At 36.7% G+C, this 17,838-nt stretch overlaps 1 long non-coding RNA gene across 1 annotated transcript in view; it reads right to left on the bottom strand.

Annotated features, from left to right (window-relative positions):
- The window catches only part of LOC118767565, a 22,276-nt gene extending 5,971 nt beyond the window's left edge, over positions 1–16,305 (bottom strand). The window contains exon 1 of the long non-coding RNA XR_005003486.1: positions 16,196–16,305. This is a non-coding gene — a long non-coding RNA (uncharacterized LOC118767565). The remainder of the gene's footprint in view (positions 1–16,195) is intronic.
- Positions 16,306–17,838: the final 1,533 nt, after the last annotated feature.

The following is a 17,838-nucleotide window of genomic DNA, read 5'->3' as shown; positions in this document are numbered from 1 at the left end:
TCCAGTCCCCCACTAGTACTAAAGTGCGAGATGTTCCCAAGAATGTTTCTAGACGCTTGAAAGGGGGAGAGCGTTATAAGTACCTTGGAGTATTAGAATCTGACAGAGTAGTAACTACAGAAATAAATACGAAAATTGAAAAGGAGTACACCAAAATGGTGTGGAAACTACTGAAGCCAAGGCTAAATGGTCCGATTCTAGTGAAGGCTGTAAATACTTGGGCAGCATCATTACTCAGGTACTCAGCAGCTTTCGTAGATTGGACAAAAACTGAATTAGCAAAGCTAGACAGAAGAAGTAGGAAAGAGTTCAATATGAATGGAGGACTCCACCCAAGGGCAGGAGTAGCTAGATTATACCTACCTATAAAGGAAGGAGGAAGAGGGTTAATATCAGCAGAATGCTGCGGGGAGTTAGAGTAGATATAGACTTTTGTTGATGTTGTATTATTGGATTGATAGTGTCTTGCATAGGATGTGGGCTGTTCGTAGCAGGGCTATTTTCTGGAGAGTTTGTAGTGTTGAGGATCCATATATAGCTTCCATGTTTTTGTTCATGCTTTTTTTATCAAGCCTAATGCTCAATTATTATTGTTATCTTTTTACCTTCATACCCCACATAGCCCGTCGTATTATATATATATATATATATATATATATTATATATATAATATAATATATATATATATTATATATATATATATATATATGTATATATATATATATATACATATATATATATATATATATATATATATATATATACATATATATATAATATATACATATATTATATATATATATATATGCATATATATATATGTATGTATATATGTTTGTGTGTCTGTGTTTGTCCTCCCAACATCGCTTGACAACTGATGCTGGTGTGTTTACGTCCCCGTCACTTAGCAGTTCAGCAAAAAGAGACCGATAGAATAAGTACTAGGCTTACAAAGAATAAGTCCTGGGTTCGATTTGCTCGACTGAAGCCGGTGCTCCAGCATGGTCACAGTCGAATGACTGAAACAAATAAAAGAGTATAAGCAAAAAGTACACTTCGCTCCGTATCGATATCAGACAGAAAACTCCGATGACGAGAGCTCTGCGACTCGATTTCGAAAGCAAAAAAAACCCGCTTCTTTTAATGCAATCAACAAATTTGCAAACAAAAAGGGATGAAGAAATCATCAATTGCTACAGTTACTTCATCCGCGATATTACGAATGTTTAGTTCGTGATAACACGAGTATCCCGTGACTCTCAGGTGTGAGAATTCTACTCAGCTATGTACGACATTTTCAACTGAAATATCGTTAAGTACCTCAATGGAAAGTACACCAGACGGCGACGGAATACTCATTAGTAATATGAAGTGTAAGATTCATTCTATGTGCTTTTGAAACAATTGTGGTACTCGACGGCTTTCCCTATCTCTTTTATTTACATACACACACACATTTATATATATATACTCTTTACTCTTTACTCTTTTACCTGTTTCAGTCATTTGACTGTGGCCATGCTGAAGCACCGCCTTTAGTCGAGCAAATCGACCCCAGGACTTATTCTTTGTAAGCCCAGTACTTATTCTATCGGTCTCTTTTGCCGAACCGCTAAGTGACGGGGACGTAAACACACCAGCATCGGTTGTCAAGCGATGTTGGGAGGACAAACACAGACACACAAACACGCACACGCATATATATATATATACATATATATATATACAACGGGCTTCTTTCAGTTTCCGTCTACCAAATCTACTCACAAGGCTTTGGTCGGCCCGAGGCTATAGTGGAAGACACTTGCCCAAGGTGCCACGCAGTGGGACTAAACCCGGAACCATGTGGTTGGTAAGCAAGCTACTTACCACACAGCCACTCCTACGCCTATAGCCACTCCTACGCCTATAGCCACTCCTACGCCTATATATGTATATAAATATATATATATATATATATATATATAAATCTATAAACGTATGTATTTAAGTGGGGTACAATCTAAACAGATGTATGCCCATACACATACACATACACATTCAGAATAGTTTGATGTATGTAGTAAAAAATTACAAGGAAATTTAAAAAAAAAGAAAAACACACAAAAAATTATTTTTTGACTTATCTCAGGAAGACACAGACAAATCTCCTATAATGGTGTTTACAATCTAAAACAAACACAGACAACAGGGACTAAAATCAATAAAACCAATTCATTAAGAAAGTAAAAAATATATAGGCAGCGTATTGTGGGTAAGGGTGTCAGCCTTAAGCCTACTGGTGAAAATGGCGAGTTGGCAGATGTAAAATGATCGATGTATGTATATATATATTTTTTCTATCCTTTTTTCTCTCCTTGTTTCTCTCCTTGTATTTTCTGTGTCCCTTTCTGTAGAAGAGCGTAGGCTCGAAACATAAAAGACTTTTTCTATCCTGAGTATTATACTAATACATTTGTTTGTTTTGTACACCACCTGTCTTCGTCTTTTGTTTTTTTCGTAAACTCCTTATATATATTTATATATATATATATACATATGGTGTGTGTGTGTGGTGTGTGTGTGTGTGTGTGTGTGTGTGTTGTGTAAGTTTAATCTGTTATTTTTTCATATCCCTGGACAGGAGGAGTAATGCTGGACTGCTGAATACGGAAACCAAGGGGAACAATGCCAGCTGTTCATGCGGAGACATTTAGACGCAACAAAATATGCGCATTTATACAGAAACACAAATAATAAATATATCTTACATGTTTTAAGTTCATGTATCTATATGTAATAATATTATAATCTAATATATATATATATATATAATATATATGTATATTTTATTTTAATTTCTCCTTTTATAATAGTGTAGTGATGAAACATAACAACAGAAAATCATGACTTCTAATTTAAAAAAAGGAAAGATAGAGTGGATGCCAGAATGCAGAGTACAGTATCACTGCATATATACACTATGGTATTATTGAAATGTTATCACCTGAATAGTAAGATGTAAAGTGTAGCACCAACAGTCAAAGTGAATTCAGGTTTATTTGATTTACTACGGCCATAGTATTCTGAATGGGAGAAGGCTCTTCACACTTTTTCTGTAAACTTAGTAAAATTATTTGATATGATCAACAGGTAAGGCCATTTTGAATAGCTGCATAAAGATGACGACGGAGATGGATCAAGCTAGTCGTCTCATTTAAAGAAATTATGAAGAGAATTGTGCAGTTTGACTGTTCCACTTCAGACATATTTGATACAAAGTAAAGAATAAAACAGGCTTCCATACACTATCTAACGTTCTATCACCCCCTTGGTGATAGAACGAACTGTTGTATTTGCGCAGCCGATATTTTTTTGAAGGGGTATTTTGTAAGTCCTATGGAAGTTGATGTATTACTGAGAAAGTTGGCAGATCGATATGGAATAATTCTCTCTTTGAATTGGATTTTCAGGCATGAAAGCTCCATAGTTCGCAATTGCATGATTAGCCGCAATATTTTCGAATTGTGCATCTTAATGTCACGAGACATATATTTTCATGCAGTTGATATACTATTTTCTTTCGGGAAAACTAGAATTTATAGCTGTTTTAGAAATATTTTCCGAGCGGAACGAAATAACTGCTACAGCATTGATAAATAATGAGCCACACAATTTAAACATTTTACTCCCTTTAGGCAAGTCGTTAGGTGGTGGTACAATTATATAATATGACTTATATACACAAATACATTTCCATATGCAATCATATATAAGATAACATCTTTTATCGCTTACGTTTTGCTGGTTTCCGTGCTGGTGTCTCGGAAATTTGTTCAGTCGACCTTTGAAGACCACCACATCTACTCACAAATCACAGAAATTGTTTGATAGAATATTGAACAATTGTGATCCCTTAGGCCCTAAACTGGTACAGACTCGAGTCCTAATTCAAGATAGAAAAGACGGCGTCTTTGGTACTGTGCAGTGCCGTCCAGTTCGATGGTTGGTATAGCTTTCAATTCCAAAGTTGGGTGCAAGACCTTCCAGGATCTTCCATATCACTGCATATCTTTCACACCTTCTCACTTGAGAGTAAAGCTTCATTTCCTTTAGCCCTCTCTCGTAGCTCATCTGTCAATCTTCTTCGTGTATTGACGCTGGATTGTCTCAAGTTCTACCAACTGTTTCATTCTCTTCGGTGACTACAGTGAACAGCAGTAATATATTTAACAGTATAAGCATCGATGCCTCTGTTTTAAAACTAAAACAAACAACTGAAAACACATAAATCTCAACAGTATTTTTTCTTTTATCAGTCATTGGACAGCGGCCATGCTGGGTCACCGTCTTGATCGGTTATCCCGAGAAATCGATCCCAATACGTAATTTTTAAGCATGGTATCTCATCTATCGGTATTTTGTGCTGGACCCTTAAATTACCGAGACTTTAACGAATGAACACCGGTTGTGAAGGGGTGGCGGGATACAAATCAACATAAACACACAGAAAAAGATGTTTGCTTATACATACGACCAGCTCCTATTAGCTTTCGTCGCCAAATCCGCTCACAAGGATTTGGTCGGCCCGGGGCTATTATAGATATCATTTGCCCAAACAGCTGCACGGCAGGACTGAAATGAAGTCCACGTAGTTGGTAAACAAGCTTCTTAACCGCACAGTCGTGTATGTGCCTCTATATCAGTGGTTTTCAACCAGGGTTCCGCGGAACCTTAGGGTTCCACCAGTAAAGTCCAGGGGTTCCCGCAAGAAGTTACAAAAATGCTAAAACCGACAGTAATTTTTAATTCTCCTGTGCAGATATGTGTGCATAAGACTATTAAATTATTGCACAGGGGTTCCTCGAGCCAGTGGAATATTTTCTTGGGGTTCCGCTCCAGCAAAAAGGTTGAAAAGCACTGCTCTATATGTATGTGTTTGTATGCATATTTTGCACACACACACACACACACACACACACACACACACACACACACACACACACACACACACACACACGCATATACACATATATATGTATGTGTATCCATGTACGTGTACACAAATATTCATAGAACCATACACATACACATACAAACATACATACAATTATCACTATTATAGTCGCAACTTAACATCAAAGCAAACTCACTGGTTAAACCGCAGTTTGTATTTTTCTATCTTTACACAGACCCAAACAGAATTTAATTGGTTTTCTTAATTTGCACCTCAAAGCAGGTGATAACCACACAAAATGATTGCAATAATTAATCAATATTGCAGCACTGCACATCAGATGTTTGGGGTTGTTTTGAAACGGTGGATGATAAATCGTATTTTGTGTTTGTTTGGAGGTGACCGCGAAGAATTCACGTCCGTTGGGAAAAGAAGAAGCGAAGAAGTAGTAGCACCACAAGCATGAAATTGGACATACATACTTACATGCATGCATACATTAATACATACAAACATACATACACACACATATATATATATGTGTGTGTATATATGTATATATGTATACACACACACACACACACACACACACACACACACACACACACATATATATATATATATAAATATGGTGATTAAAATCAAAATAAGCAACAAGGATATCCAGAGGTAATGCAGTACGATCGTTTCATGCGATTCCATTTACTTGAATGATGCAATCATTTCATTACATCAATTTAAAATATAGAGCAATCATCAGCTGCACGTTAATTAAAGTAGAACATGAGGACACAGTAGTATAATTTTACCTAAGATCTCCAAGAAGTTAAGCAGATAGACAAAGAACATGGAGTCGCATGAAACGATCGTACTGCCATTACCTCTGGATATCTTTGTTGCTTATTTTGATTTTAATCACCTCATTTTGAAATTGTATGGATAATACCGTACTAAATTCTAGTGCCTCGACTTAAGTACCATATCATCTGAATCTAAATTTTTACTGAACTTATACATAAATACATATACATATATATATATATATATATATAATAATATATATAATATATGAATATATAAAGATATAGATTATATACATACATATATACATATATACATATTATTACAACACATATAGGTACATATATACATATACACACATGCATATACACACAATCCCACACATACACACACACACACATATATATATATATATAAATATGGTGATTAAAATCAAAATAAGCAACAAGGATATCCAGAGGTAATGCAGTACAACGTTTCATGCGATTCCATTTACTTGAATGATGCAATCATTTCATTACATCAATTTAAAATATAGAGCAATCATCAGCTGCACGTTAATTAAAGTAGAACATGAGGACACAGTAGTATAATTTTACCTAAGATCTCCAAGAAGTTAAGCAGATAGACAAAGAACATGGAGTCGCATGAAACGATCGTACGCATTACCTCTGGATATCTTTGTTGCTTATTTTGATTTTAATCACTCATTTTGAAATGTATGGATAATACCGTATACTAAATTCTAGTGCCTCGACTTAAGTACCATATTCATCTGAATCTAAATTTTTACTGAACTTATACATAAATACATATACATATATATATATATATATATATATATATATATATATATATATATATATAAAGATATAGATATATATACATACATATATACATATATACATATATATATACACACATATAGGTACATATAACATATACACACATGCATATACACACATCCACACATACACACACACACACATTTGTGTGTGCCTCTGTGGGTTTTAGAATGTAAGATAAAATCACGAGTCATTTGTCTTTGGTAAACACATTCCAGACAAGTGCTGGAAATGAAAACTTCATCATGTTTGCGCCAGAATATTAATCTCTCTCGAGGAACGGAGCGAGTGATCGATCTAAATCTTTGTTATTGAAGCGGCCATATTTGAGACAAGTTCGAAGTGAAAATAATGAATTTAAAATGGGACTCTATACTTCGAGATGATTACAATGATTTTAAACAATATCGAAGCATACTATAGGCACAAGGCTAGTACTTAACTTATCAATCCCGAAAGGATGAAAGGCAAAGTCGATCTCGGTGGAATTTGAACTCAGAACGTAGCGGCAGACGAAATACCGCTAAGCATTTTGTGCGGGGCACTAATAAATCTGCCATCTTACCGCCTTAGAAGCATCCTATATTCTTTTCTACTCTAAGCACATGGCCCGAAATCTTGAGTGAGGGTGGCCAGCCGATTAGATCGGCCCCAGTACGCAACTGGTACTTATTTAATCGACCCTGAAAGGATGAAAGGCAAAGTCGACCTCGGCGGAATTTGAACTCAGAACATAAAGACAGACGAAATAACGCAAAGCAATGCGCCCGGCGTGCTAATGTTTCTGCTATAATAACAATATGAAGTTGTTTAGCCATTTTAAAGTTTTACTCAGCCAAGTAATCGGACAAAAGAAAATCTTACTATATTACTTTCCCATATTTCATTGATAAATACAGCAATGTTACCCAAAGCTAATTTTCTGAAAAAATATTATCTTGCTGTTTGGATTTCATTACACCTGTAGGATTTTTCGTCACGTCGGTACACATATCTGCCAAGCAAATTTCCTCTTTTATTGCGCATCTTTTACACGCAAGATATTCCATTACGGGACTAATTGTAAATCAATACATTGGTGGGTGTTTCAGGTAATAACTGTCGATATCTTAAATGGAAACTTCGATCCATGATGCATGGGGGAAATATTGAATGTGTAAATATATTTCTGATATGGAAAATGTCAAGCTAAATGGAGCAGAAACTTTTGCAAACTGCGCCTTAAACACATTAGCATAATACGCGAGAAGTCCCTCTGTAATTGATATAACTCTAATAATGTTATTCAGATTCTTTCTCGCTGTTTTGGAATAGATCCAACTGCGTGCTCGACTCTGAAGGGCCAACCAGAGATACTGGTAGTGTGAGATTAAAGCTATATTCATCCACAAAATATTGCTGGTTTTCCAGAGAGAATAACAGTCATCAAATGCTAAGTGGCAAATTCACGTCCAAAATTAGCGGTAGATATCGATTACTATCTTTTTGTAGGGGAACCAGCAATTTCTTCTTGTTATCAGCATGATATCTAAAGACTTTGAATTGCGACTCTTACAAGTGGATGCTGTGGTCTACGTCAATCTTTTATTGTGTTCTGCAAAATGGAGGGATTCTTATGTATTTGCTTATAACCAACAGTGTATGTTGGTCGTGTTCTTGCCTTTAAATATCTAAACTGATTCTATTTGTAGACTTTCAATGAATGCCTATAGATTGAGCAAGACCGTTCTAGTTCTATTCAAGATCTTTAGTTGATTGCAGGCGACATAAAGAACTGCAATCTTTTTTGTTCCACATCCACTTCCTGCTTCTATGGCAGATATTAATACAAACACCGTCCACAGAATAAGCACTTTAATTTTTAAAGAATTAGGTGACGCTCTGCTCCTCCAAATCTCATTCGTCTTACGATACCATTCTCGAAGTCACACACATCTGTAGATTTTAAGAAAACATAATTCCAAAATATTGGTGTTTCTGTTGGAAATAACACATTTGATTATAGCTTTCCATTTCTAACACTAATACTTATTTTAACAGCACATGTTAAAGTATCCCAGACTTCTGAGACCCCCTTCGGTCACGACACAGACCATGGGATTGCACCTAGAAAGTTACCCTCCTAGACACAAGTCCGGGCAAGGTTGTTTATGGAAGACCAGCAGTCGCCCATGCATACCAGCCTCCCCTGTCAGCTCCACCAGTGTTATCCAAAGGAAAGGCAAAGGCCGATACGGCTTGACACTTGTGGCATCGCAACTCATTTCTACAGATGAGTGAACTAGAGCAACGTGAAATAAAGTGTCTTGCTCAAGAACACAACACGCAGCCCGGTCCGGGACTCGAACTCACAACCTCACGATCGTAAGATCGACGCTCTAAACAATGAGCCATGTGCCTTCACAATTCCAGATTACATTACATAATTGAGCCAAAGGACTTAGCATTTAAGTGACAGATGCTCACTTTGAAATTCATATTATCATTTTGAAGTGTCATGTTGCATATTGGTGTCACTATTCTCATTTTGAAATGACTTGTTATACAGACAAAAAAAAATCGATATTTTGTTTTGAAGTCACATATGTTCCCTTAGAATCACAAATACTGAAGTTAGAATTTTATTCAAAACTTATACAAAATCATAAATCCATTCTTAAATCCCACACAAAATTAAAAGTTATCGTTATTTAAGGTGCCAAAGATTCCAACATCACCATCAAGATACAGGTCCAGATACTGCAACAGCTTGGGTTTCAGAGGACCATAGCTCTTTAACATCCTCCCTAAATGCCCGAGAGACTTACATGGTGTGGATGTGGGTTTCTTTAAAACTAAACTGGATCTCTTCTTGTCGGGAGTCCCAGATGAACCTACCTCACGGCAGGAGACGCAGATGCGGGCAGCAGCATCGAACTCCCTTGTTGATCAAGTGCCACGTATCAGAGGTGGATTCACATATTAGTGTAGCTCATTCAGCGGTGGTGCCCCAGCATGGCCGCGGCCTTCGGGCTAAAACATTTTAAAGGATTTTAAGGAAGGTAGATTCATACTCGGACAAAAGAGTACTCTAGAAACTTCTGGATTAGGGCAAAAATAACCAATCACTGATTGAATGAATAATAAGACTCGAAATAGTCGACGCGATTTCGCTTTCCGGTGGCGTAACGTCGTTTCTACAATTATATACATGCATACTTAAACATATATATATCTGTATGTGTGTGTATACAAACATATACATATAAACATGCACACACACATGTATACACGTCAAACACACATACATATAACATTTTTATAATAAGAGTGAGAATGACTTCGAAGTCACTGCCATGCCACTGTTTCTAAAAATATAAACAAGTACCCTACTATAAAGTACTGACCAATTCTCCAGTTTATTCTTCAAGTTTTTTTAAGACTTGACATGAGAGCAAACACACACACACACACACACACACACACACACACACACACACACACACACACACACACTACACATTTTTGCACATGTATACATATATGTGTGTGTGTGTGCGTGCATGCGTGTGCATGTAAGTATGTGTGTGTACATACATGCGTGTATGTTTGTAAGAATATATGTAACCGCTTTTCCTGAGGTTTAATAATACTTGTTTTATTGAATGCAGAGAGTTTTAAGCTCCAAATTTTCTTTATTCGGCTGTATGTATGTATGCATGTATACATTTTTGCCAGCTGAGTGGACTCAGCAGGCAAAAATGAGTAGTGCCTGTATTTCAAAGGGCCGGCCTTGTCACACTCTGTGTCACGCTGAATCCCCTTGAGAACTATCTATGTTAAGGGTACGTGTGTCTGTGGATTGCTCAGTCACTTGCACGTTAATTTCACCAGCAGGCTGTTTCGTTGATCGTATCAGCTGGGACCCACGTCGTCGCAACCGACGGAGTGCTCCTATGCATGCATGTATTTTGTGTATGTGTGCAGATAGATAGATAGATAGATAGATAGATAGATATATAGTTAGAGTGATAGAGTGATAGATTGATAGATAGATAGATAGACAGATAGATAGATAGATAGATAGATAGATAGATAGATAGATAGATAGATAGGTAGATCGAAGATATATACTCAACAAAATTATAAATGCATGAAAACTTATATATCCAGAAGGGAACATAAATATACAATCTTAATTACAGAGCAGGAATACCTCAGCTCGTAAAAGCTGCGACCACCGTTGCACTGAAACCGCAGACAACGAAAATAAAACTGAACATCAAATGACTGATGAAGAAGACAAAGGAAAGAAATAAACTTAGAGAAAAAAAAAGTGTGAATTATCAAAAAAAAAAAAAATCACCAAAGTATTATTAAAGAGAGTATTTAGGAATAGGAGCAAAAACAGCAGCCACAACAACAACGTCATGATGCAACACATCCACATTGGTAGATCAAACAAATTAATCGTTATATATAAAAGTGAGGTTGTGTGGTGTCGGTCTCCTACGATTTAGATTCCTAACTACTCCCATATTTTGCGGTGCAGTTTAACCAAAACCGGGTATCTATAGTCGTGATTCATATCGAGCCCCTTGGGTATTAGCGCGCGTCTACGATGAGTCTACGATTTAAAAAAAAATATTTACCATCATTTTTTTCCATTTTAATGCATTTTTTCGCTATTATATAAGGGAAGAAACTCTCTAAAAATGTCTACGATGAGTCAACGATTTAAAAAAAATTTACCATCATTTTTTTCCCATTTTTAATGCATTTTTTTGCTATTTTTTGGCTATAACTCTCTACAAATGCTTATATAGTTATTTCTTTTACAAACCCGAGCAACGCCGGGCGATACTGCTAGTTTTATATATTTCAGAGAAACTTAGTCGGGAAACTGATGGTTGGTTTTGAACCCTCTCTATAGATAGACAATCAATAACTAAGGAAATACAAATTTGTAAGCTCAAAAAAGCCAGAGTCAGAACAATACCTTTTTATCTCAGGACAGAGGAAGGCAAAAATATCAGAGATCCACAGAAATAGCTTAAACTTCAGTGACCTCATTCGACCCCAAATCCTGCGGCTCAGATAGACACAACTAGCAATAAGGGCAGAAAAAAAAGCAAATGACACGCTCCGTCTGATTCCATGTTTCATGTCCCTGCTGTGGCCACCACCAGAATCTCCGGGCGTGTCGGGCCTGGGTAGTCGAGCCAGGAGCTCATAAGATTCACCCCTGGCCTTCTGTTAGAGGGAAACCTGATATAAACGGAAACTGTATCTGTAGTTTGCGCATGACAGACGAGGAGTGCTCGACCACAGATGACCTGGGTCTACTCAACGACAACAACATCAATACACACTCATACTTGAATACACTAATACAAGAAAATCATATTAAATATAAACGTTTAAATGTATACATATGCAAACACTTACATACACACGCGCGCACACACAAACTCACACACACATACACAAACTCACACACACAGACATGTGCACTCCAAACTAGCAATCATCTTACAATTTAAAACAGATTTGGCAACGATTTCAAGCAAAGTGACGCCGAAGATATTCACTGATAAACTATCATATCAAACCTATCTATCTATCTATCTATCTATCTATCTATCTATCTATCTATCTATCTATCTATCTATCTATCTATCTATCTATCAATCTATCTATCTATCTATCTATCTATCTATCTATCTATCTTCTATATCTATATATCTATCTATCTATACTCACACACGTAATACATGTATACATACATGCGCGTGTGATATATATATATATATCTATATATATATATATATATATATATATATCGATAGAAATGGTGTGACAACAAAAGAATGGAAGAGATCAGAATACTATGCAAATAGAGGAATTTATCTGTAAATATAATATGCGACAATTATTCAGTAGCCATGATAAAACTCCGAGTTTCGGATGTTGGGGCGGCGTGGGTTTCCGGCCCGACATCCGAAACACGGAGTTTTATCATGGCTACCGAATAATTGTCACATTATATTTACACACACACACACACACACACACACACACACACACAATCTCACACACACAGACACACACACACATACGCACACACAAACTCACACACACAGACACGCAGACACACACACACACAAACACACACACACACATACACATATGGTGTTGCTAGATTTGACGATATGTTATGGCTCCATTTTGTTTTCTGGAAGATCTTGATATCGGTAAACAGTCAACGGCGTTGAAGAGCATGAAGATTAAAATTGTAATTGAGAAAATATCTACCTGATATAGAGGGGCTGGGAGTCATCTGAGTATTGGAAAAGAGTTACCTGCATCATGATGATTCGCGCCGAATCTCAAAACGCAAACATCACGACTGCTGGTCAAAGCTCTTTGAAGGCTGTAAAACGTGAACTGGACAGATGTAGCGGAGACTACGAAGCTCTGTCCAGCTGGAAGGGACACAGCAGGAATTCTGACTGCGTCCGAACGACGAAATTCGTACAGCAACTGCAGGATAAGATACTAGAAGATCCGAGCGAAGGAATCCAGGCTTTGGCGAGAGAAACAGAATAAGGACCTTCGCTACCATTCATTCAATAGGCTCATGGGGAAAATTTTGACCGCCAAGGCGAGGAGAACCGATTGACGAAGGTAAGGAAACTCCTGAATAAGTTGAGATATCATGGTGAGCTGGGGCTGATCTTGTTCTCAGGCTAAAATAAATTCTGCTCGGGCCAGCTGCGCAACACGCAGAACAACAAGTGACTTGCCTACAATTCATGTGTAACACGTTTCAGGAAAACCAAGTTCCACCAAACTGTGATTGTCTTTGGGTGTGTCTCCAGTGAGGGCTACGCTATGCCGCTCCACATTTTTGAACAGGATCATTGGCTCAATTCAGACGGCTATGCGAAGCTGCTGGAAACAGGGGTCAAACACCGGCTGGAGCGCGCCACTGCTGGATGGCCATATGTGCAGTAGTAGAATGCGGATCCGTGCCATACGTTTCGAAAGAGTCACAAATGGTTGTCGGAAAATTTCTACGACTTCAGCAGCCCCAATTTCTGGATTTCTAATTCATCCAATTCTAATTCCGGGGATTACTACGTGCGGGAAGGATTGTTTCAACTGAGTCGCGTCTGGTCCCTACCTTCGAAAACGCGAGTAGATGAAACAGGGACAACTGAAGAAGGGGAATATTTTTTATGTTGTATGTCCCGTGTCTCTATTTTTTTTTCGTTGTTCGAAAAAAAAGTATCATTTCTATGTTTTTGTTTTTATGTTTTCGTTTCTCATTGTGTTCGACGTTTTTTGATGTCCTGTATCCATATATGCATGTATATATACATGTAGATGTAGGTATGTACATATATGTATGTATATATGCATATATTATATAATATATATATCATATATATATATATATATGTATGCATATATATATATATATATATATATATATATATATTATATATATATATATATATATATATATATATATATATATATACACACATATATATATATATGTATATATATATATATATACATTATATATATATATATATATATATATATATATATATATATATATATATATATAGATATATATATATATATATATATATATATATACGCAGGCGTGGTAAGAAGCTTGCTTCCCAACCTCAAGGTTCCAGGTTCAGTCCCACTCCGTGGCACCTTGGGTAAGTGCCTTCTGCTATAGTCTCGGGCCGACCAAAAGCCTTGTGAGATGGGATTTGGTAGACGGAAACTGAAATCGGGTCGATTTCTTCGTCTACAAACCCTTTAAAGCGATGCTCCAGCATGGCCGCAGTCAAAATGACTGAGACAATCAAAGGAATAAAAGAACGAAGGAATATATGCACACACACACACACACACACACACACAAATGCTTCCATGCAACTCTGCATAAAGATATGCGCATGTACGTACGAACAAATACGCTTGAACACACACGCAGTACATGCAGACACACACACACATGATATGTGCATAAAAACATTCATACCAACAAACGCACTTGTACGCGCTCACACTGACACGCAAACACTTTAGTAGTTTAATACCGAAGCAGCTCTTTCTCTCTCGGTCACACACACACAAACTTCCACCGCTGTAGCTGCGTGTGTGCAAGTGTGTGTGTGTCCGCGTCTTTATGTAAATACATCCATATATATATATATATATATATAATTTGATTTGAAAACCCCACTAGAATGGGAGAAAGCGCTAATAATCTGAATGATATGATCTGAATGATATGATATATATATGTAAAAAATGTAATATATAAATAAATATCTATAAATATGAACCATCCGATCTTCTGATTACCTCATTTCTTCTAATATATATATATATATATTATTTTGTATGCAAGTTCTATTTTATAATTTCTTGTATGTCTACTTATTTTATACATATATATGAATACACACATTCACACATAATTTGTAATTAAGACATACGCACCTATATATGCATGTATATGCTTACACTTATATACACACTTACGCAAGATGCAATTAATGTTCAACATCGTTTTGTATAGACCAATATATACAAACACTCATGCAAACCACAAATTAGCAGGTTATAGTACATGTATGTTTAAGTGTGTCTGTCTGTCTATAAAGCTATCTATCTATCTATCTATCTATCTATCTATCTATCTATCTATCTATCTATCTATCTATCTATCTATCTACTATCTATCTATATATCTGTCTGTCTGTCGGTCTGTCTGTCTGTCTGTTGTCTGTCTGTCTGTCGTCTGTCTGTCTGTCTGTCTGATGTCTATCTATCTATCTATCTATCTATCTATATATCTGTCTGTCTGTCTATAAATATACGTACAGATATGAAGATAATAAATGTATACACGTATATATATGCGCATAAGAATCTAACGTCCAAAATTGTACAATGCGGTGCATATACGTAAATACACATAACTATATCACAAGCACGCACACACACACACACATATGTTGAATGTATGTGTACATATGTATATATGTATATACAAATACACACACACACACACATTTATATATATACGAGGGTGTGCTGAAAGTTCCTGACTTTCCCGAAGGCTGTTGCGAAGGGCCTGGCTGGAGGTCCTATCTTCCCAGTTCAGTTATTTACAGGGCTTAGAAAGCCTGAAGGATCACTGCAATAAGTGTCTGAATCTGCGAGAGGAATATGTTGAACAGAACCATAATTGACTGATTCACCCCTCTTTTCTTTTACCCAAATGCCAGGAACTTTTCAACCCCACTCACATGTATGTGTGTGTGTGTGCGGGTTTACATAGTGTGTAATGTAAATAAGATTTTACACAACTATATATATATATATATACATAACTAGAGAGGCATACGTCACACACGCACTAACACACACACTCACACACACACACAAACACAGACAGACAGACGAACCAGTGCTAGTGAAAAATTTCCTACCTGGCCTGTCCACCTACTCCTAGAAATAGTTGCCCAATTTCCCTCAACTTACACGTTATAGTCTTAAACGAGGGATGATATGTTAGAAAGTTTAGTTGACATACCCTGAAACACAGAGGATTGTGATGGCGCGGGTGAAAGGCGTGGGTAAACAAGAACAACAACATTGGCTGCACATCAGCACAGAGCAACAAGATCAACAGCAACAATGCACTGAATTTACATGGACCGAGGATACCTCAGGTTCAAATTCTCGCCCGAACCGTCCTCTACAGGCTCAAGAATTTTATCTATATATATGTATATATTTATATATGTGTGTGTGTGTCTCTCTCTCTCTCTGTATATATATATATATTATATATATATATATATATATATATATATATATACACACATACATACAAGGGTGTGCTGTAAAGTTCCCGGCTTTAAGTCCCTGACTTAAAAGTATCGCGAAAGGCCCGGTTGGAGGCTCAACCTTCCGAGAACTTTTACAGAGGCTGAAAAATCTAAAGGACTGAGAGGGGAATATCTTGAATAAAATTCTGTATTTTCTTTTATTCAAAGCCAGGAACTTTTCAGTAGAACCTTGTATATAAACACACACACAAATATATATATATATATACATCATATATATATGTATAAACATCTTTAAATATATATATATTATATATATATATATATATGTATGTATGTATATATTTATATATCATGTATATATATATATAATATATATATATATATATATATATACATGATATATAAATATATACATACATATATGTATATATACATGCGTACAGGACATTAAAAAAACGTTGAACACAATGAGAAACGAAAACAAAAACAAAAACATGGAAACGAACTTTTTTCAAACAACAACAAAAAAAAAGCTGAGAAACAAGACATACAACATAAGGAATATTCCCCTTCTTCACTTGTCCCTGTTTCATCTACTCCGCTTTCCGAAGGTATATATGTGTGGCTGTGTGGTAAGTAGCTTGCTTGCCAACCACATGGTTCCGGGTTCAGTCACACTGCATGGCACCTTGGGTAAGTGTCTTCTACTATAGCCTCGGGCCGACCAAAGCCTTGTGAATGGATTTAGTAGACAGAAACTGAAAGAAGCCTGTCATATATATGTATATATATGTATGTGTGTGTATGTTTGTGTGTCTGTGTTTGTCCCCCCAACATCGCTTGACAACCGATGCTGTTGTGTTTACGTCCCTGTAAACTAGCGGTTCTGCAAAGGAGACCGATAGAATATGTACTTTGCTTATAAAGAATAAGTCCTGGGGTCGATTTGCTCGACTAAAGGCGGTGCTCCAGCATGGTCACAGTCAAATGACTGAAACAAGTAAAATATATATATATATATATATATATACTCTTTCATTTTCAAATGCGCGCAATGCGCGTCTACTCTAAGTGTTGTGCAAGTCACTCAATGCGTTAGTTTGTGTGTGTGTGTATGTGTGTGTGTAGGTGTGTGTGTGTGTGTGTAGGTGTCTGTGTGTGTGAAGGAAAAGGGTGACTGTAAGAGAGTATGAGATGAAAAGAAAGAGGAGGGAGAAGGCAGAGGTTGGGTGTGAGGAAGAGAAGACAGGAAGAAGCTGGAATAGGAAATGGAGAGAGAGAGAGAGAGAGAGGACGAGGGAGAAGGTGAGAGACAGTAAGAGAGTGAGATAGTGGAGGGAGAGTAGAAAATGAGGAGGAGGGGAAGCAATGTGGGGGAAAT

This window comes from Octopus sinensis, linkage group LG22 (genome assembly GCF_006345805.1).
Source record: "Octopus sinensis linkage group LG22, ASM634580v1, whole genome shotgun sequence".
NCBI lineage: Eukaryota > Metazoa > Mollusca > Cephalopoda > Octopoda > Octopodidae > Octopus > Octopus sinensis.
This window is presented reverse-complemented; position numbering and strand designations above follow the sequence as displayed.